Source organism: Macadamia integrifolia, chromosome 14 (assembly GCF_013358625.1).
Source record: "Macadamia integrifolia cultivar HAES 741 chromosome 14, SCU_Mint_v3, whole genome shotgun sequence".
Taxonomy (NCBI): domain Eukaryota; kingdom Viridiplantae; phylum Streptophyta; class Magnoliopsida; order Proteales; family Proteaceae; genus Macadamia; species Macadamia integrifolia.
Window position 1 is genome coordinate 26,125,169 of NC_056570.1, and position 21,255 is coordinate 26,146,423.

Here is a 21,255-nt window from a genome sequence, read left to right on the forward strand (position 1 = left end):
TTTCTACATGGTGACTTAGAAGAGGAGTTGTATATGTAAACTCCTCCCGGCTTTAAGTTCTCTTCAGCTGCAAGAAAGGTGTGCCTTCTCAGGAAGGTTCTGTATGGTCTTAAACAATCTCCAAGGGCCTGGTTTGAAAAGTTCTTACAGGCCATCCTGAAGAATGGTTATTCCCAAAGTCAGGCTGACCACACTCTATTCACCAAGTGTGGTAATGGCACCATTACAGTTCTGATTGTCTATGTTGATGACATTATGTAACTGGAGATGACAGAGCTGAGATAGGCAATCTGAAGAACTACTTTGCCTGACAGTTTGAGATTAAGGATCTAGGACCATTAAAGTATTCCCTGGGGATTGAAGTGTCTAGATCCAAGAAGGGCATAATTATATGCCAAAGGAAGTCTATTCTAGACCTATTGAAAGAAACAGGAATGTTAGGCTGCAAACCTGCAAGTTCTTCTATTGAGTAGAATCATAAGCTGGGAGAAGCATAGTTGTCGGCGACGCCTAGGCGACAACCGCCTTGTTGCCTTGTGTTTCGGCACTTATTACGCCAAATATCTTAAGTAAATCCAGATTACAGGATCGAGATATGCTAAAATCCAGGGAAATAGTGATCTCCTGGTTCTGTATAGCAATCAGGACGAGATAGGTGCAATACCTTACTCCGATCCAGCAAGGAGACTAACACTGAGATGGGTGCAATACCTTACTCAGAACTAAATTTGCTTGAATTAAAATAAACAAGTAAAGAACAAAAATCATAAACTTAAAGTAAAGGATATGAAATTGCACAAAATAAAAAGCTGCTTAACAAGATCTATATCTTGGAATCAAGAGGCACGACTGTAGGCTTTGATCCAAGGATAGAACAAGAAGCTGCTATATGCAGATGCAGAAAGAAAGCTAATAATGCAATCAAAGAAAATTACTTTGAAATATATCTTTGAAAGGAAAGTTACAATATTTGGAGATTGGTTTGGGTAGGCTTGGGTTGGAGGATTTGAGAAGAAGAAGGATGTTTGGGTTGGCTTTGAGCTGTAGGTTGCTAACCTTTGATGGACGATCAGACTTGGGATGATCGGAGTCCGGCGAGATGCTTGGAGAGATCTTGGAAGAACTTGTGGAGGCACAGCTTACTTCGGAACTTCTCTCTCTAAGTCTTACAAGTTTGGGAGTTCTCAATTTTCTCAGGTCTGAGACCTCTTGCCCCCTGAGAGAAGGGGCGATTCTCCTTTTATAGAGTAAGGAGACTCATTTGAATTACATGTGGGTTTGGTTTTCATTTGGGTTTCATTTGGTACTGTACCAAATTAGGTACTATTTGACATTTCATTTGACACTATTTGGAACTGTGCTCTTGAATTTGTATTTGAAGTGAACAGTTGCTGCCGACATTTATGGAACTGTTGGCGCCGAAAGTTGGAGTTGCTGTCAACCAATGATTTGGAATCTCTGGTATGCTTGTTCTTGTTAGTTGATTTGGAATCTTCAATGATCTTACCACGGTATTCCACGTGTCTGGGACATTGTTCTCCGTATTGGTTTGATCAAGAAATTTGTATCCTATTAATTTGAGCCGGATATTGGCCGGACTGTCCTATGACCTGGGACAGTAACAGTACCCCCTTTCCTTACTAGGTCGTCCGGGGTTATTTGACTAGATGTATTTTTACTACATCTTGTCGGCTAGTTTATAATCGTCTTAGCAGACGTTTTGGACCAACCTTATGATTTGGTCGATTAGGACTTTGTACTGGCTGCCCATCGAGACCGACGAGAGGTCACTTCTTTAAATTTGCTGGAGGACGCCGTGAGACTGTCAGGGACAAAGTCAGGGTCAACCTCATATGGATCTTGCCCATAGCAGAGTTCATGGGCAGGAACAGATCTTTGCATTGATTTGAGACTGTAGGCACCATCACTGGAGCCTTCATTGTCTTCATTGTCGGAATCGGAACCGAGTTCGGCTAGACGAGCACGAAGGGCTTCCTTTTCACTTTTGATGCTTGATTTTGAGGAGCTTTGTATTGTTGGAACAGGTTGGAGACCTGTGAGGCTTTTGATTAATGCAGTCTTTTCACATTTGGAGACATCACAGTTATCCCACCATTTGACATTGAAAGATCGGCAGAGGACTGCGGCAATCCAGTCATTTATCTGGTAGTCATAAATTTGATATTCCCAGAATAATATCCATGCGAGACGACAATGGAGAAAGAATCTGAGAAGATCTGGTTGGTGAGGTTGGGGTGTTGAGTTTTGACAGAATGTTTGGAAGGAATCTTGGATTTGTAGTGGTAGAATTTCTACCATAGGACCATACTGATCCCACCATTTGGGGAACCAGGCGGGAGTTTGATTATTAAACCTGTATTCAAAACAGAAAAACCAAGAGTGGCGGTTGATTCTGTTTTGGAGGAGAAGGCTTTGAACCAGGCATCCTGGTAATCCATATATGTATAATTTGGTGGGGAAAAAGTATTTGAAAAGCTTCTTGGGTTAAGGGGATGAGTCCCCCAGTCTTGGAGTAACAGAATTTTGCAGATGGTTACAGTTGTATGTGTAACCAAAGTTTGGTCATTTCTGTCATAATTAAGTTTGAATCTGACAGAATCAGTTTCTACGAGAATATACTCGTAAAATTCTTGATGCTTTGCTTGGGAGTTGGAATGGTGATTCCATCCTTTGTAGAATATTTGTTGGGCCATCATTATTGGCGAGTCTAAGTATTTGTACAGGGGTTCTTCAATAGTGAAGAGGTCTTCTTTGCATGATTTTTCATGATACTGACTTTTGAGTTTGGAACCTTGGGCAGTTTGGAGTGGTTTGGCTTGTGTAGTTTGGAGGCTGGAACTGGCCTTATTTGTGGGTTGGATGGATCCCGCGGTAGAGCCTACTACCACGGCATGGGAATAAGGGGTTTTGGCAGTAGCCATTTGGGACTGGCTACGGGTGACAATTTGGTTTGATGGTGCAACAGAGGCTGCAGAGGCACCATAGCTGGATTTGGTTTTGACGACAGAATTGGAAGAAGTAGACTCCTTAGGGGGAAGCCATTCTGAGAAGGTTAATTTGAGGAGTCTGGCCCTGTAAGAATTCACGGGTAAGAAAGTCAGGGACGGAATTGGATTCTCCTTTAATATATTCTATTTGAAATTCAAAAATTGATAATAAAGCTTGCCAACGGGCAAAAATTTGTTTTGATGCAAGATTTGAAACATCATTTTATAAAACATGTTTAGCTGCGCTACAATCAACACGGACTAAAAATGGTTTATTTAATAATGTATTTTGAAATTTTTGTATGCAAAGAACGATTGATAAAATTTCTTTTTTGATTGTACTATAATTCTTTTGAGCAGAATTCCAGATACCAGAAGTAAACTGGACTAGCTGTTCTTTGTCATTATCAGAAAGCCTTTGTTTAAGAATTCCTCCATATCCGATATCTGAGGCGTCGGTTTCTACTATTTTAAAAGCCTCAGGGTTAGGGATAAATAAACAGGGGATTTCTTTGACAAGCTTCTTGATAGTTTGGACAGCAGTTGTTTGGGTTTGAGACCATGGAGTTGGTTTCTTTTTAAGCCGAAGATAAAGAGGTTCGGCAATCTTACTGATTTGGGGAAGAAAATCACGAACGTAATTTAAACTTCCTAGGAATCTTTGTAATTGAGTTTTATCAAGGATTTGGTCAGGGAATTTTTCACCAAAGGTAATGGCACGATCAATAGGGGTAAGAGTACCCTTTTCAATTAAGTGCCCAAGGAACCTAACCTTGGTAAGAAAGAATTCCATTTTTCTCTTTGATAAGACAAGACCACTTGATTTAATGATTTGGTAGAATGTTCTTAAATGTTTGAAGTGTTGCTCAATAGAATTTGAGAAAACCAGGACATCATCAATATAGACAATAGTGAATTGTCCATAAGGATTGAATATGTCATTCATGATCTTCTGAAATTCACTGGGGGCATTTTTGAGGCCGAATGGCATGACATTCCATTCATATAGGCCAAAGGGAGTCGTGAAGGCGGTTTTATACCGATCCTTATCTTGGATTTGGATCTGCCAGAAACCGGACTTCATATCGAATTTGGAAAATATTTTTGCTTGATAAATTCTTTGTAAAAGATCCTTTTGATTTGGGATTGGATATCTGACCCATTGGAGGGCATCATTTAAGGGTTTGTAATTAACTACTAACCGGGGAGTACCTCTTTCTATTTCGGCAGCCTTGTTTACATAAAAGGCTGTGCAACTCCAAGGGGAGGTACTGGGTCGGATGAGTTTTTTGGCTAAGAGATCATTAATCTCTTCTTTGCAAGTCTCAAGGAGAGTTTGATTCATTTGGGCTGGTCGTGCTTTAGTGGGAATTTGAAGATCTGAGAACCCAGTAGCATAAGGTAGGGAGACCATATGCTGCTTTCGATGCCAAAAGGCATCTGGAACATCAGAGCAAAGATTGGATTCAAATTTTGATTTAATTTGGTTAATTTGTTGGATGGTCTTGGGGTTTTTGAGATAGTCAGAGATTCGTTCATGGAGAAGCTCTGTTTTAAGAAAATTTAATTGTCTAATTTTTCTAATACTTTGGTCATTAGAATTTTGGGCTTGTAAGAATGGGAAGACAATTTTTTGTCCTTGAAATTTTGTAGAAATCCCATCTTGGGTTATTTTGAATGGTTTGATTTTTTCTAAAAATGGTTGACCAAGGATTATAGTTTGGTTAAGGTCTTTTGCAAGGATGAAAGTTTGGGGAAGGCAGAGGCCTTGATTACAGACATGGGTGTTTGAAAGTTTGTATTGGACATTCAACCCAGATCCATTAGCCGTGTTAAGGCGTTGGGTAGTTCGTTCATAAAATTGGGTTGGAATAGCACCTTCGTTGATACAATTGGCGTTTGCACCAGAATCAACTAAGGCAATAGCCGAGAATTTGAATGAAGCGTTAATAACTAAGGTTATGCGAACATACCAGTTTTGACAAGTTATAGTAGCCACAAAACCAGGGATAGTCGTGTTTGGTTCAACAAGCTCTTGATTTGCAAAAGGGTTTATTAATGGTTCGTTATTTGAAGTTGAAGCCTGTTGGTTTTGATATCTGTTTAAGAGGGCTATTTGTTTTTTAATTTGTTTTATTTCATACTGCAAAGATGCAGTGGTGGTCTCAAGGGACTTGATACGCCCCGAATGGTCAGGGATAATTGGTTTTGATATTTTTTCGAATTTTTGCATGATTTGATGGAGATTGTAAGGTTGAGGAGAGTTTTGCGTAGAAACGTTGTTTCTAAGGTGCTCAAGGCAGGCCTTCTTTTGTTCTGGGTCTGTTAAGCTATCAATATAATCAAAAATATTTGAATTTGGTGATGCTCGAAGCATCCGGATAGATTTGGGGACACAGTCTTCACAGCTAAGACCAATAATACAAGAATCACAATTACATGCTTGAAAATTCTCATTATTGGAAGAACTGGAAGAATTATGTTCAGAAGCTTGAATTTGATTGAGTTTGTGATTTTCATCCTCAGAGGAAGATGAAGAAATTTCTTGGAAAAAAGCAAGGATTTGAGTTTTATCTTGCTCAGAGATTTGTAAAGAATTGATTTTATTGGAGACTCTACAAAATTTTGCAATATGACCAGGTTTACCACATTTAAAACATCCTTGTGTGGTTTTATCTGGATTTTGATTCTTAAAATTTTTTGGTGTCTTGAAAGGTTCTCCATACTTGTTATATTTTGGCTTTGAAGGAGGTTTTTGATAAAACTCAGGGGTTGTAAATGGTCTATTAGACACATACTTCTTAGATTTATGGAAATTTTTATAATATTTGCGAGAAGATTTGTGTTTGTGTTTAGATGGAGGTCTGAGAGGTGGAAACCCGAATTGTTCGCAGAATCCTCCTAACTCACGCTTGTAAAACTTGTTTTCTTTATGGATTTGTTTCTTTAGTCTAATATCAGTACAGAGAGCAAGACCCTCTTCATGAATTAGACTAATGATTTGGCCATAGGACATTTGGTCATAGGGGATGATCCCATCATTTTCTTTCCTAAGGCGTTGTTTGATTTTCTCAGAAAACAAAGTTGGTAATCCTGTCAGAAATTTTTCTTTCCAACAGGGAAGGTTTGCGTCGGGTCTGGTTAAGACTTTGGTTAAGAAAGTATCTTTGTACCATTTGAAATCATGTAATTTTTTACATCTAAGGTTTGATAATTGTTCAGCTGTTCTATCTTTGAGACGAGAAGGGTTTCCTAAAAAGTAATTTGCAATGCTGAAAATAAGAGTATTAACAGCATCCTCAATAGGAATTCCTTCACCATCAAGAAGAGGAACACCTTCAGGTGTGATTTGAACAGCCATTAGAATTTCAGTTTTTTGGACGTCAGTCAGGACATAATCCCACCAACCTTTGAGTTGGCCTGTAAAGCCAGAAACAAGCAAGGTAGTCACAGCACTATCAGGTGTATTCTTAATCCGATGTGCGTTGCTAACCATGGTCATTTCTTGAAGTTTGTTCATGAGATTATGTTCAGACAGACCATCTATGTTCCATTCATAGATGATTCCACTTTGATAAGAAGCCTGAGGTGCCATACCTCTAGCTTCAATTTGTAAGTCAGGGAAGACCGGGTGCTGGTTTGCACTTTGACCAATTTGATTAATTTTTGGGAAGTCATCTTCTTCAGAACTCGAGGAAGTATCTGAAGAACATCCTATAATGTTGAGGATTCCTCTATTGTTTGATTCAGCTGAAGGTTCATTTGAGGGCTGATTTTGGACAGGTGTTTGGGGATCACTTAAATGTGCTTCAGCAGCATTAAGGATAGTTAAACGTTGGTTAATTTGATCTAAAACAAAAGATTTGTTAAGAGCAAGTTGCTGTTTTTGATGTATATTATATGGTTTGAACAAAGAGACAGAAGTTGGAACCGGAGCCGGTGTCATGGATAAAGAGGCAACAGGTTTTGGTTGGACAAGGTTCTCAACCCTTGAAAGTTGATTACCTATGGTTTGAAGACTTAAATTTGTAAAGTTTAATTGTTCAATTTGTCTTCGGTTTGGGTCTTCTTGTTCAGCAATTTTGAACCGAATCCACCAGCACTGTAATCTGGTATCAGAGCCACGGTTTTGAGTAATCATCTTCTCCGTTCAAAATTGCTGAACAAGAAGACCCAAACCGAAGCCAAATTGAACAATTAAACTTTACAAATTTAAGTCTTCAAACCATAGGTAATCAACTTTCAAGGGTTGAGAACCTTGTCCAACCAAAACCTGTTGCCTCTTTATCCATGACACCGGCTCCGGTTCCAACTTCTGTCTCTTTGTTCAAACCATATAATATACATCAAAAACAGCAACTTGCTCTTAACAAATCTTTTGTTTTAGATCAAATTAACCAACGTTTAACTATCCTTAATGCTGCTGAAGCACATTTAAGTGATCCCCAAACACCTGTCCAAAATCAGCCCTCAAATGAACCTTCAGCTGAATCAAACAATAGAGGAATCCTCAACATTATAGGATGTTCTTCAGATACTTCCTCGAGTTCTGAAGAAGATGACTTCCCAAAAATTAATCAAATTGGTCAAAGTGCAAACCAGCACCCGGTCTTCCCTGACTTACAAATTGAAGCTAGAGGTATGGCACCTCAGGCTTCTTATCAAAGTGGAATCATCTATGAATGGAACATAGATGGTCTGTCTGAACATAATCTCATGAACAAACTTCAAGAAATGACCATGGTTAGCAACGCACATCGGATTAAGAATACACCTGATAGTGCTGTGGCTACCTTGCTTGTTTCTGGCTTTACAGGCCAACTCAAAGGTTGGTGGGATTATGTCCTGACTGACGTCCAAAAAACTGAAATTCTAATGGCTGTTCAAATCACACCTGAAGGTGTTCCTCTTCTTGATGGTGAAGGAATTCCTATTGAGGATGCTGTTAATACTCTTATTTTCAGCATTGCAAATTACTTTTTAGGAAACCCTTCTCGTCTCAAAGATAGAACAGCTGAACAATTATCAAACCTTAGATGTAAAAAATTACATGATTTCAAATGGTACAAAGATACTTTCTTAACCAAAGTCTTAACCAGACCCGACGCAAACCTTCCCTGTTGGAAAGAAAAATTTCTGACAGGATTACCAACTTTGTTTTCTGAGAAAATCAAACAACGCCTTAGGAAAGAAAATGATGGGATCATCCCCTATGACCAAATGTCCTATGGCCAAATCATTAGTCTAATTCATGAAGAGGGTCTTGCTCTCTGTACTGATATTAGACTAAAGAAACAAATCCATAAAGAAAACAAGTTTTACAAGCGTGAGTTAGGAGGATTCTGCGAACAATTCGGGTTTCCACCTCTCAGACCTCCATCTAAACACAAACACAAATCTTCTCGCAAATATTATAAAAATTTCCATAAATCTAAGAAGTATGTGTCTAATAGACCATTTACAACCCCTGAGTTTTATCAAAAACCTCCTTCAAAGCCAAAATATAACAAGTATGGAGAACCTTTCAAGACACCAAAAAATTTTAAGAATCAAAATCCAGATAAAACCACACAAGGATGTTTTAAATGTGGTAAACCTGGTCATATTGCAAAATTTTGTAGAGTCTCCAATAAAATCAGTTCTTTACAAATCTCTGAGCAAGATAAAACTCAAATCCTTGCTTTTTTCCAAGAAATTTCTTCATCTTCCTCTGAGGATGAAAATCACAAACTCAATCAAATTCAAGCTTCTGAACATAATTCTTCCAGTTCTTCCAATAATGAGAATTTTCAAGCATGTAATTGTGATTCTTGTATTATTGGTCTTAGCTGTGAAGACTGTGTCCCCAAATCTATCCGGATGCTTCGAGCATCACCAAATTCAAATATTTTTGATTATATTGATAGCTTAACAGACCCAGAACAAAAGAAGGCCTGCCTTGAGCACCTTAGAAACAACGTTTCTACGCAAAACTCTCCTCAACCTTACAATCTCCATCAAATCATGCAAAAATTCGAAAAAATATCAAAACCAATTATCCCTGACCATTCGGGGCGTATCAAGTCCCTTGAGACCACCACTGCATCTTTGCAGTATGAAATAAAACAAATTAAAAAACAAATAGCCCTCTTAAACAGATATCAAAACCAACAGGCTTCAACTTCAAATAACGAACCATTAATAAACCCTTTTGCAAATCAAGAGCTTGTTGAACCAAACACGACTATCCCTGGTTTTGTGGCTACTATAACTTGTCAAAACTGGTATGTTCGCATAACCTTAGTTATTAACGCTTCATTCAAATTCTCGGCTATTGCCTTAGTTGATTCTGGTGCAAACGCCAATTGTATCAACGAAGGTGCTATTCCAACCCAATTTTATGAACGAACTACCCAACGCCTTAACACGGCTAATGGATCTGGGTTGAATGTCCAATACAAACTTTCAAACACCCATGTCTGTAATCAAGGCCTCTGCCTTCCCCAAACTTTCATCCTTGCAAAAGACCTTAACCAAACTATAATCCTTGGTCAACCATTTTTAGAAAAAATCAAACCATTCAAAATAACCCAAGATGGGATTTCTACAAAATTTCAAGGACAAAAAATTGTCTTCCCATTCTTACAAGCCCAAAATTCTAATGACCAAAGTATTAGAAAAATTAGACAATTAAATTTTCTTAAAACAGAGCTTCTCCATGAACGAATCTCTGACTATCTCAAAAACCCCAAGACCATCCAACAAATTAACCAAATTAAATCAAAATTTGAATCCAATCTTTGCTCTGATGTTCCAGATGCCTTTTGGCATCGAAAGCAGCATATGGTCTCCCTACCTTATGCTACTGGGTTCTCAGATCTTCAAATTCCCACTAAAGCACGACCAGCCCAAATGAATCAAACTCTCCTTGAGACTTGCAAAGAAGAGATTAATGATCTCTTAGCCAAAAAACTCATCCGACCCAGTACCTCCCCTTGGAGTTGCACAGCCTTTTATGTAAACAAGGCTGCCGAAATAGAAAGAGGTACTCCCCGGTTAGTAGTTAATTACAAACCCTTAAATGATGCCCTCCAATGGGTCAGATATCCAATCCCAAATCAAAAGGATCTTTTACAAAGAATTTATCAAGCAAAAATATTTTCCAAATTCGATATGAAGTCCGGTTTCTGGCAGATCCAAATCCAAGATAAGGATCGGTATAAAACCGCCTTCACGACTCCCTTTGGCCTATATGAATGGAATGTCATGCCATTCGGCCTCAAAAATGCCCCCAGTGAATTTCAGAAGATCATGAATGACATATTCAATCCTTATGGACAATTCACTATTGTCTATATTGATGATGTCCTGGTTTTCTCAAATTCTATTGAGCAACACTTCAAACATTTAAGAACATTCTACCAAATCATTAAATCAAGTGGTCTTGTCTTATCAAAGAGAAAAATGGAATTCTTTCTTACCAAGGTTAGGTTCCTTGGGCACTTAATTGAAAAGGGTACTCTTACCCCTATTGATCGTGCCATTACCTTTGGTGAAAAATTCCCTGACCAAATCCTTGATAAAACTCAATTACAAAGATTCCTAGGAAGTTTAAATTACGTTCGTGATTTTCTTCCCCAAATCAGTAAGATTGCCGAACCTCTTTATCTTCGGCTTAAAAAGAAACCAACTCCATGGTCTCAAACCCAAACAACTGCTGTCCAAACTATCAAGAAGCTTGTCAAAGAAATCCCCTGTTTATTTATCCCTAACCCTGAGGCTTTTAAAATAGTAGAAACCGACGCCTCAGATATCGGATATGGAGGAATTCTTAAACAAAGGCTTTCTGATAATGACAAAGAACAGCTAGTCCAGTTTACTTCTGGTATCTGGAATTCTGCTCAAAAGAATTATAGTACAATCAAAAAAGAAATTTTATCAATCGTTCTTTGCATACAAAAATTTCAAAATACATTATTAAATAAACCATTTTTAGTCCGTGTTGATTGTAGCGCAGCTAAACATGTTTTATAAAATGATGTTTCAAATCTTGCATCAAAACAAATTTTTGCCCGTTGGCAAGCTTTATTATCAATTTTTGAATTTCAAATAGAATATATTAAAGGAGAATCCAATTCCGTCCCTGACTTTCTTACCCGTGAATTCTTACAGGGCCAGACTCCTCAAATTAACCTTCTCAGAATGGCTCCCCCTAAGGAGTCTACTTCTTCCAATTCTGTTGTCAAAACCAAATCCAACTATGGTGCCTCTGCAGCCTCTGTTGCACCATCAAACCAAATTGTCACCCGTAGCCAGTCCCAAATGGCTACTGCCAAAACCCCTTATTCCCATGCCGTGGTAGTAGGCTCTACCGCGGGATCCATCCAACCCACAAATAAGGCCAGTTCCAACCTCCAAACCACACAAGCCAAACCACTCCAAACTGTCCAAGGTTCCAAACTCAAAAGTCAGTATCATGAAAAATCATGCAAAGAAGACCTCTTCACTATTGAAGAACCCCTGTACAAATACTTAGACTCGCCAATAATAATGGCCCAACAAATATTCTACAAAGGATGGAATCACCATTCCAACTCCCAAGCAAAGCATCAAGAATTTTACGAGTATATTCTCGTAGAAACTGATTCTGTCAGATTCAAACTTAATTATGACAGAAATGACCAAACTTTGGTTACACATACAACTGTAACCATCTGCAAAATTCTGTTACTCCAAGACTGGGGGACTCATCCCCTTAACCCAAGAAGCTTTTCAAATACTTTTTCCCCACCAAATTATACATATATGGATTACCAGGATGCCTGGTTCAAAGCCTTCTCCTTCCAAAACAGAATCAACCGCCACTCTTGGTTTTTCTGTTTTGAATACAGGTTTAATAATCAAACTCCCGCCTGGTTTCCCAAATGGTGGGATTAGTATGGTCCTATGGTAGAAATTCTACCACTACAAATCCAAGATTCCTTCCAAACATTCTGTCAAAACTCAACACCCCAACCTCACCAACCAGATCTTCTCAGATTCTTTCTCCATTGTCGTCTCGCATAGATATTATTCTGGGAATATCAAATTTATGACTACCAGATAAATGACTGGATTGCCCCAGTCCTCTGCCGATCTTTCAATGTCAAATGGTGGGATAACTGTGATGTCTCCAAATGTGAAAAGACTGCATTAATCAAAAGCCTCATAGGTCTCCAACCTGTTCCAACAATACAAAGCTCCTCAAAATCAAGCATCAAAAGTGAAAAGGAAGCCCTTCGTGCTCGTCTAGCCGAACTCAGTTCCGATTCCGACAATGAAGACAATAAAGGGTCCAGTGATGGTGCCTACAGTCTCAAATCAATGCAAAGATCTGTTCCTGCCCATGAATTCTGCTATGGGCAAGATCCATATGAGGTTGACCCTGACTTTGTCCCTGACAGTCTCACGGCGTCCTCCTCCAGCAAATTTAAAGAAGTGACCTCCCGTCGGTCTCGACGGGCAGCCAGTACAAAGTCCTTATCGACCAAATCATAAGGTTGGTCCAAAACGTCTGCTAAGACGATTATAAACTAGCCGACAAGATGTAGTCGTAAAAATACATCTAGTCAAATAACCCCGGACGACCTAGTAAGGAAAGGGGGTACTGTTACTGTCCCAGGTCATAGGACAGTCCGGCCAATATCCAGCTCAAATTAATAGGATACAAATTTCTTGATCAAACCAATACGGAGAACAGTGTCCCAGACACGTGGAATGCCGTGGTAAGATCATTGAAGATTCCAAATCAACTAACAAGAACAAGCATACCAGAGATTCCAAATCATTGGTTTACAGCAACTCCAACTTTCGGCGCCAACAGTTCCATAAATGTCGGCAGCAACTGTTCACTTCAAATACAAATTCAAGAGCACAGTTCCAAATAGTGTCAAATGAAATGTCAAATAGTGTTAGGGATATGCCCACACTCCTATAGTTGGTTTTGATGATAACAAACATATGAAGATATGTCACCATTTTCCTTTAAGTATTGTTTTGTAGAGACTTCATATCAAAGATCGAATTTGGTGAATGAAACGAAGAAATGAAGATTGAAGTCATCAAATGAAGAGTAACAACAAGTTGGCATCAATTCTTGAAGAAGATATCATAAGAATTTAAGCTTCAAGATGTCAAGACATGAAGCTTAAAGACATGGAATTGCAAACAAGAAGAAAATAAGATAAAGTGCCAAAGAGTGGAAGGTTCAAGTGAAGAAGAAGACCACTAGGATAGATTAGTCACTTTTAATGTAATTTGTAATTTCCACATACTTATATGCACTCACCTCATGCATGTGCATTGCATCATATTAGAATGACCATAGAGCATACCTTGACCAAGTATGGAGAGTCTCTAAGTGGTAAGGAACATATTAGGAAAAATGTGTTATAGTGAAATTCTGTGAAAACCACATTAACCTGACTCAAGGGTATTTTAGGTAATCTTAAAGTCAGTATCAGGAGATGAAACCTTCATAGAAGTTGTAGGAAATTGAGTTGTGATTCCAACGCAACTGATTTCAAGTCAATCCAAGGTCGGACCGAAAAGTTATGATCAAACAACTGACGACTGGTCAGTATGACAGCATTCTGTCAAAACAGAGTATGTCATATTGGCGGTCGACCGGATGGAAGCCCCGGTCGACCGGACATGTCCGAGACCATAGGCGGTCGACCGTTAAAAAGTCCCGGTCGACCGGTGACTGCCTGGAAGTGCCCCAACGGCTATATTTTGCCTCAACGACTCTTGGCGGTCGACCGGCTACCAATGGCGGTCGACCGGTGGACCCAGAATATGACCGTTTGAGTGAGCTTTACTACCTAAAATGCTCTCCTAAGCTCATCTATAAATACCTCTAATGCTACTAATTAATTAACAATAAATCCTAACTTTAGAGAAGCATTATTTGAGCATTAGAAGTGAGAATTGGTCTACACCATCTCTTGAGTTCAAGTTCTTCATTTTACATTCAAGAGGAACTCAAGACCATCTATAAGTCTTCGTCTACATCTTGGCATTTACATTACAAGCATCAAGAAGACTTCAAAAGGTGCATTCATTCTATCATCATTGCATATTTCATTTGCACCACACCGGAGGTAATTCTCTTTTATTCCACTTCTTCATTTTCTATTTTACATTAAGTCTAGACTGTACTTAGGCTTGTGTAAGGACCCTCTCATCCTTAAGAGATTGTAAGGATCCTCTTATCCTTAAAAGAGTGTAAGGTGCCTCTCTACCTTAAAGGAGATTGTAAGGTGCATCTCTACCTGCAAAGGAGATTGTAAAGGTGTCTCTCTGCCTGTAAAGGAGATTTGTAAGGATACTCTTATCCGTGAAAAAGATTGTAAAGGTTTTCTTCCCTACCTACTGTACTGAAAGGGAGAACTAGTGGAATACCTTACAAGAGGATTCTTGTAGGGAGTGAACTAGACTCAGATTGAGTCAAACCACTATAAATCTTGTGTTGTGGTTGTTATTGTTTTATTTTCTCCGCATTATTTTAACTTGCAGTCACACTTGTGACCTATACATCGAAAAGAGTTAATTTCCACTAGTATAACCTATTCACCCCTCTCTAGGTTATTTCAATTGGTATCAGAGCGGGAGCTCAATATATAAGACTAAGTTGTCTTAAAGTGAGTCAAAGATCATGATTACATTTAATCGACCACCTAAAGGAATGGATGCATCTAGGCTTGCATACTTTAATGGAGAAAAATTCTCCTTCTGGAAATATAGATTTAAGAATTTTATTTGTGGATATAATTTTCTTGTTTGGAGAACTATAGAAAGAGGACCATATGTCATCACCAAAATTGTAAATGGAAAGACGGTGCCAAAGGATGAATCAGAATTGACAGCCGATGATCTAGTACTTCTTCAATACAATTTTAGGGCTCTCACCTACCTCCAATGTGCTTTAAATGAGGAAGAATTCAACAGAGTAAGTATGTGTGAAAACGCCAAAGAAATTTGGGACACACTTGTAGTAACACATGAAGGTACTACAGAGGTAAGAGAAAGAAAAGTAGACATGCTTATACAAGAATATGAATTATTTCAAATGCATGAATATGAAAATATTTCTGACATGTTTACTAGATTTACTAATATTGTAAATTCCTTGAAAGGACTTGGTAAGACTTACACTAACTCTGAGATGGCCAGAAAAATTCTTAGATCACTACCTACCAAGTGGAAACCAAAGACAACTGCTATCAATGAAGCCCGAGACTTGAACGAGATAAGTCTATATGAATTAATGGGTTCACTTCTTACTCATGAAAAGGATCTCCATGAAGAATTCAAGAAAGCACATCCCAAATTCATTGCTTTCAAAGCATCCAAAGAATTGGATGAAGAAAGTGAAGAAGAGAATGATGAGGAAGTCTCATCGGATGAAGATGAAAGTGACTCCGATGAAGAAGTCACAGACCTCGCCTTAATGACTCATGGAGACAAAGAACAAGAGGTAAGTTCTCAATCTCATTATTTAGATACTTTAAATAATGAATCTAACAATGATGATCTTCAACAAGCTTTTGAAGCTTTTTATGAAGAAAGTTTGAAACTTGAGACTGAAAAGTCTAATTTGGAAAAGGAGGTTCTTTCTCTTAACAAGAGGATAGAATCCCTGACATCTAAAATGTATGAACTTGAGGAGGATAACTCAAAGTTAACTACCATATTTCATACATTTACTAAAGGTCAAAAGACTTTGGATACATTATTAGAATCCCAATGCAAAAGTCCTCAAAACAAAGAAGGACTTGGCTATGATGGTGGAACCTCACCTCAAGGGAAAGAAAAAGAAAATGTAGTTTCTCCAAAGAGAAGAAATCTCCATTATGACCAAAGGCAAGTTCCAAAAAGGAATAACATCCATTATGCGTATTATTACACTCCCTCCAAGAGGCATGATAGACCTCAAAGGAATTTCAAATCTCAAAGGGATTTTAGACCACATACTCGCTATTGGCCGCAAACACATCAAAGGTCTTATCCACTTTATAGACCATATAAGACTCAAAGAGATTTTAAATCTTATAGGCCACCTGCACATTATGAAGTCTATGATTCACAAAGGGAATAGACACCATTTAGACCTCACACACCCAAAAGGGTTTGGAAACCGAAGGGATATTTTGATTGTAATATGGATGGACCCATGAGATTATGGGGATCAATATATACTTGATTCTATTGGCTTAAAAAGCCAAAGTAAAAGATGGATGATGCATTGATAGTTGTTTTGATATCATTAGAGAAGGGATGAAATATCCTACTCCAAAAGGTTCTCTGATAGATATATTTGCTGGAAGATTTAAAATAGTAGAATGTTTGTCAAAATTGGCAATGATTGGCATCATCAACCATCTTAGAATTTTTAATGATCTATCTTGCTTGAATGTATGTTAGCTTTATTGACATATATTGCATATTTTTAGGGGGAGCTTCACCTTAATACTCATTTTTTGAATGCATTTTTACATGATGCATATGCTTAGGGGGAGCATGTTTTTGTCTTGACCACATGCTTATTTTTTTTTAAGCATACCCTTAGAGGGGGCTATTTTTCCCACACTCCTTATTAAGGTTACAATAGGAAAAAGACAATATAGAGATTTTTAATACCCCACTTTTTGCTGTTGACAAAGGGGGAGAAATTGTGAAATGATTCTCCAACATATTGATAATTGATTATATATTTTATTTTAGAATTATCTGTTTGTCATCATCAAAAAGGGGGAGATTGTTAGGGATATGCCCATGCTCCTATAGTTGGTTTTGATGATAACAAACATATGAAGGTATGTCACAATTTTCCTTTAAGTATTGTTTTGTAGAGACTTCATATCAAAGATCGAATTTGGTGAATGAAACGAAGAAATGAAGATTGAAGTCATCAAATGAAGAGTATCAACAAGTTGGCACCAATGCTTGAAGAATATATCATAAGAATTTAAGCTTCAAGATATCAAGACATGAAGCTTAAAGACATGGAATTGCAAACAAGAAGAAAATAAGATAAAGTGCCAAAGAGTGGAAGGTTCAAGTGAAGAAGAAGACCACAAGGATAGATTGGTCATTTTTAATGTAATTTGTAACCTCCACATATATATATGCACTCACCACATGCATGTGCATTGCATCACACTAGAATGACCATAGAGCATACCTTGACCAAGTATGGAAAGTCTCTCTAAGTGGTGAGGAACATATTAGGAAAAATATGTTCTAGTGAAATTCTGTGAAAACCACATTAACCTGACTTAAGGGTATTTTTGAGAATCTTAAGATTAGTATCAGGAGATGAAACCATCATAGAAGTTGTAGGAAATCGAGTCACAATTTCAACGAAACTGATTTTAGGTCATTCTGAGATTGGAACGAAAAGTTATGGTCAAAACACTGACAACTGGTCAGTATGACAGCATTCTGTTGAAACAGAGTATGTCATGTTGGCGGTCGACCGGATGGAAGCCCCGGTCGACCGGACCTGTCTGAGACCATAGCCGGTCGATCGGTAATAAGTCCCGGTCGATCGGTGACTGCCTGAAAGTGCCCCAACGGCTATATTTTACCTCAACGGCTCTTGGCGGTCGATCGGCTACCAATGGCGATTGATCGGTGGACCCAGAATATGACCGTTTGAGTGAGATTTACTACCTAAAATGCTCTCCTAAGCTCATCTATAAATACCTCTAATACTACTCATTAATAAACAATAAATCCCAACTTTAGAGAAGTATTATTTGAGCATTAGAAGTGAGAATTGGTCTACACCATCTCTTGAGTTCAAGTTCTTCATTTTACATTCAAGAGGAACTCAAGACCATCTACAAGTCTTCGTCTACATCTTGGCATTTACATTACAATCATCAAGAAGACTTCAAAAGGTGCATTCATTCTATTATCATTGCATATTTCATTTGCACCACACTGGAGGTAATTCTCTTTTATTCCACTTCTCCATTTTCTATTTTACATTAAGTCTAGACTGTACTTAGGCTTGTGTAAGGACCCTCTCATCCTTAAGAGATTGTTAGGATCCTCTTATCCTTAAAAGAGTGTAAGGTGCCTCTCTACCTTAAAGGAGATTGTAAGGTGACTCTCTACCTGCAAAGGAGATTGTAAAGGCGCCTCTCTGCCTATAAATGGGATTTGTAAGGATACTCTTATCCGTGAAAAAGATTATAAAGGTTTTCTTCCCTACCTACTGTACTGAAAGGGAGAACTAGTGGAATGCCTTACAAGAGGATTCTTGTAGAGAGTGGACTAGACTCAGATTGAGTCGAACCACTATAAATCTTGTATTGTGATTGTTCTTGTTTTATTTTCTCCGCATTATTTTAACTTGCAGTCACATTTGTGACCTATACATCGAAAAGAGTTAATTTCCACTAGTATAACCTATTCACACCCCCTCTAGGTTATTTCAAACTTGACATGTGCAAGTGCGGTCTCAACCATTTCAAGGCAATAAATTGGTTCCTAAATCAATAATCAAGGCATCTTAAAAGATCATCATAGTTTGTGTCCCTCAAGAATTGCCATTTGGCATAAAATTCCATTAGGTTTCTATCATCCACCCATTGGTCCGTCACTTCTTATCCATGATTCTATCCCCTAAGAATCGCTAGTTGGCATGTAAGGCTATTAGCTATCTGTCATTCACTTATGGTCTGTCCATTCTTATCTGGGATTCTATCCTCTGAAAGAAAATCGCCACCCGACACCAGTTTATGAAGGTTAGCTTATTCTCCACCCTTGATCAGTCAAAGTCAAAAGAAAAAAAGAAGAGCTTGATGCAACAATGGTAAAGGCTTACTTGAATCCTTAGCTAATGAGTAATGCTTTGATAAATCATCATATCTCATTGTTTGTATTGGTTTCAGGAAAATTCATGGGCTCATTGGATAAAACATTGAGGAAATGGACCATAGACATAAATATGAGGGCACCAGGATTATTGGGATCCATGAATGTATCATTTCTTAGCCATGTTGGATGTGTGAAGTTGCATCACCAATTATTCCGATAGGTGCCTCAACACTGGGATGCCAACTTGCATGTATTTCGATTTGGATTAGCGGAGATTTTCCCAATTCTTGAATAATTTTGGGTTTGTATGCTATCTCTACCGAAAGGTAGTTTATTCCAACCCTCTTTGAAGAAAGATTGCTCAGAGGAAATTCAGGACTGCTTCGAATGAAAAGAAGGGAAGGTGAAGTCATTTGTCAGGTATGGGAAGATCGACATTCTGAAGGTGGCCCAGATCTTCATCCAATATTTACCAATGAGAGGAAACCATCAACAGAGATCACAGGATGTTTATTTACTTTGCATGATAGCTCATTATGTTCTCCACACTCCCGGACATGGTGCACCATCCGTTGTAATTGAGGTAGTAAAATAGTTGAAGAAGGGAGGTGACATCGTCCTTACGTTTTTTCAGAAATGTTCAAGGGATTTGATGACATGAGCCATGGCCACAGATTTGGACTAAATCATTATCAGGGGAGTCCTGCTATTTTTTAGATTTGACTCCTCGAGCAACTGAAGCTCACCACACCATTAAGGGGAAGCCCACTTGGAGTTTTTTGTTACCGGGTTACCGGGATAAGAGAGAAGTTCCGAAATTCGACCTTATCACTGATTGGAAAAAGTACCTGTAGGAAAAGTCTATGCAGGATATCACATGGAGTTACCCAGGGAAGCCACAAGAAGATTTTCTGATGAAGACCCCTGGCCACAAATATGTCAGATTGATGGGATTGACTCACACATCCTTTTATTTGCCTATATACATCAGTCAACAATACGAGCTCAAGGAGACGAACCCATAAGAGTTAGTGAACTTTTCACCCACCTTAAGAATTGTCTCCCCACCTTGTTATTTACCTATCCCGTCTATGGTAGGAAAGTTATCCCCCTTTTCATGAAATTCACTTGCTAATGGAATGAGGAAGTATTTGGATTTTCGTATTATCCCTATTATTCTAATTATGACTTGAGTTATGGAATTGATTGTGCCTAAGCATTGCAAGCAAACAAAAAATAAAAGAAAAAAGGGAAGAAAGATTTTCTTTGTGCCAAAAGTAAGTTTTTATAGAGATGCTGAAATAAAATAATGAACAAACAAGGGGAGGGAAAAAGAAAAAAGAAAAAAAAATATCCATGTGTTTGTGTTTGTAGGAAATACAAGAATAAATCCCCATGGGTCAGAAGCCATCATCTGAACTGTACTCTGAACCATCCTCATAAAGCACATAGGAATCCACAGATTCTACTCCAACCTGCTCCAGCCTCTAGGTTAGGTCCTTAATCAGTGCACCCTGTCGGGTAATCTCTCGATCCTTGGCAACTGTCACCTCTCACAAGCCTTAGTGCATCCTCCTAATCTCAGCATAGACCTCCGGGGACACCTGAGAAAGAGCATATCAGCCAAAGTCGAGTTAATTGAAAAATGATCAAATACTCACATAATCATAAAGAATAGGCAGCCCAAGGGAAGCAACTACCTTTGTGTTCGGCTTTAGAAAATGAGGAAGACTGGGGTTGGCCACGTTGGGATAGGTCCAGGCAGAGAAGCCACAAAAGGGGATGTTAGCAACCCTGAGAGACCCACCGGCACTGGTAGAGGGCCCTATGTTTAAAGGATCGACAGCACTGGCATGTGACCGAATAGCAGAAGGATCTACACATCTTACACTCCCCTGAAAGAACATCAGTCAAGACCAAAACAAGGAAGAATCTGCAGAAAATACTCAAGAAAGGGAAATATACCACTGAACCATTGGGACCAAGAGGGGTGCACATTGTCTCCTCCTTCGGAAAGGCTCCGTAGTCCCTATCTGATCAAGAAAGGAGTCCTCCCATACTCCGTTAGCCAAGATCTTCATCTCATTTGTAGGGACAATCTTTGGACAATGCATAGTGGGTGGAGGAAGACCGAAAGAAGGGCTTGGATCAATGTCTGACCATTAAGGTACAACTCTCTCTCCTAAGTACTAGGCATGGTCCCACATGCCTTGGAAAAGGACTTGATTCTCAGACAATTGATGAGCCAAGGTGACTCTCTAGGAATTCGAAAACACAAGGTCATGGAATGGTCTCCAAGTAACCTGCACAACCAAGGAAGGGTAAGTACAGCATTAGGAAAATAGAATTTCAGCGTCATACATGGCATACCTCAGTGAGATCATTCAAAAGAGAACAA

At 38.6% G+C, this 21,255-nt stretch overlaps 1 protein-coding gene across 2 annotated transcripts in view; it reads left to right on the top strand.

The window, feature by feature from the left end:
- LOC122061538 (villin-2-like) overlaps positions 1 to 21,255 on the top strand; it is a 60,100-nt gene that overhangs the window by 15,999 nt on the left and 22,846 nt on the right. The window lies entirely within an intron of this gene.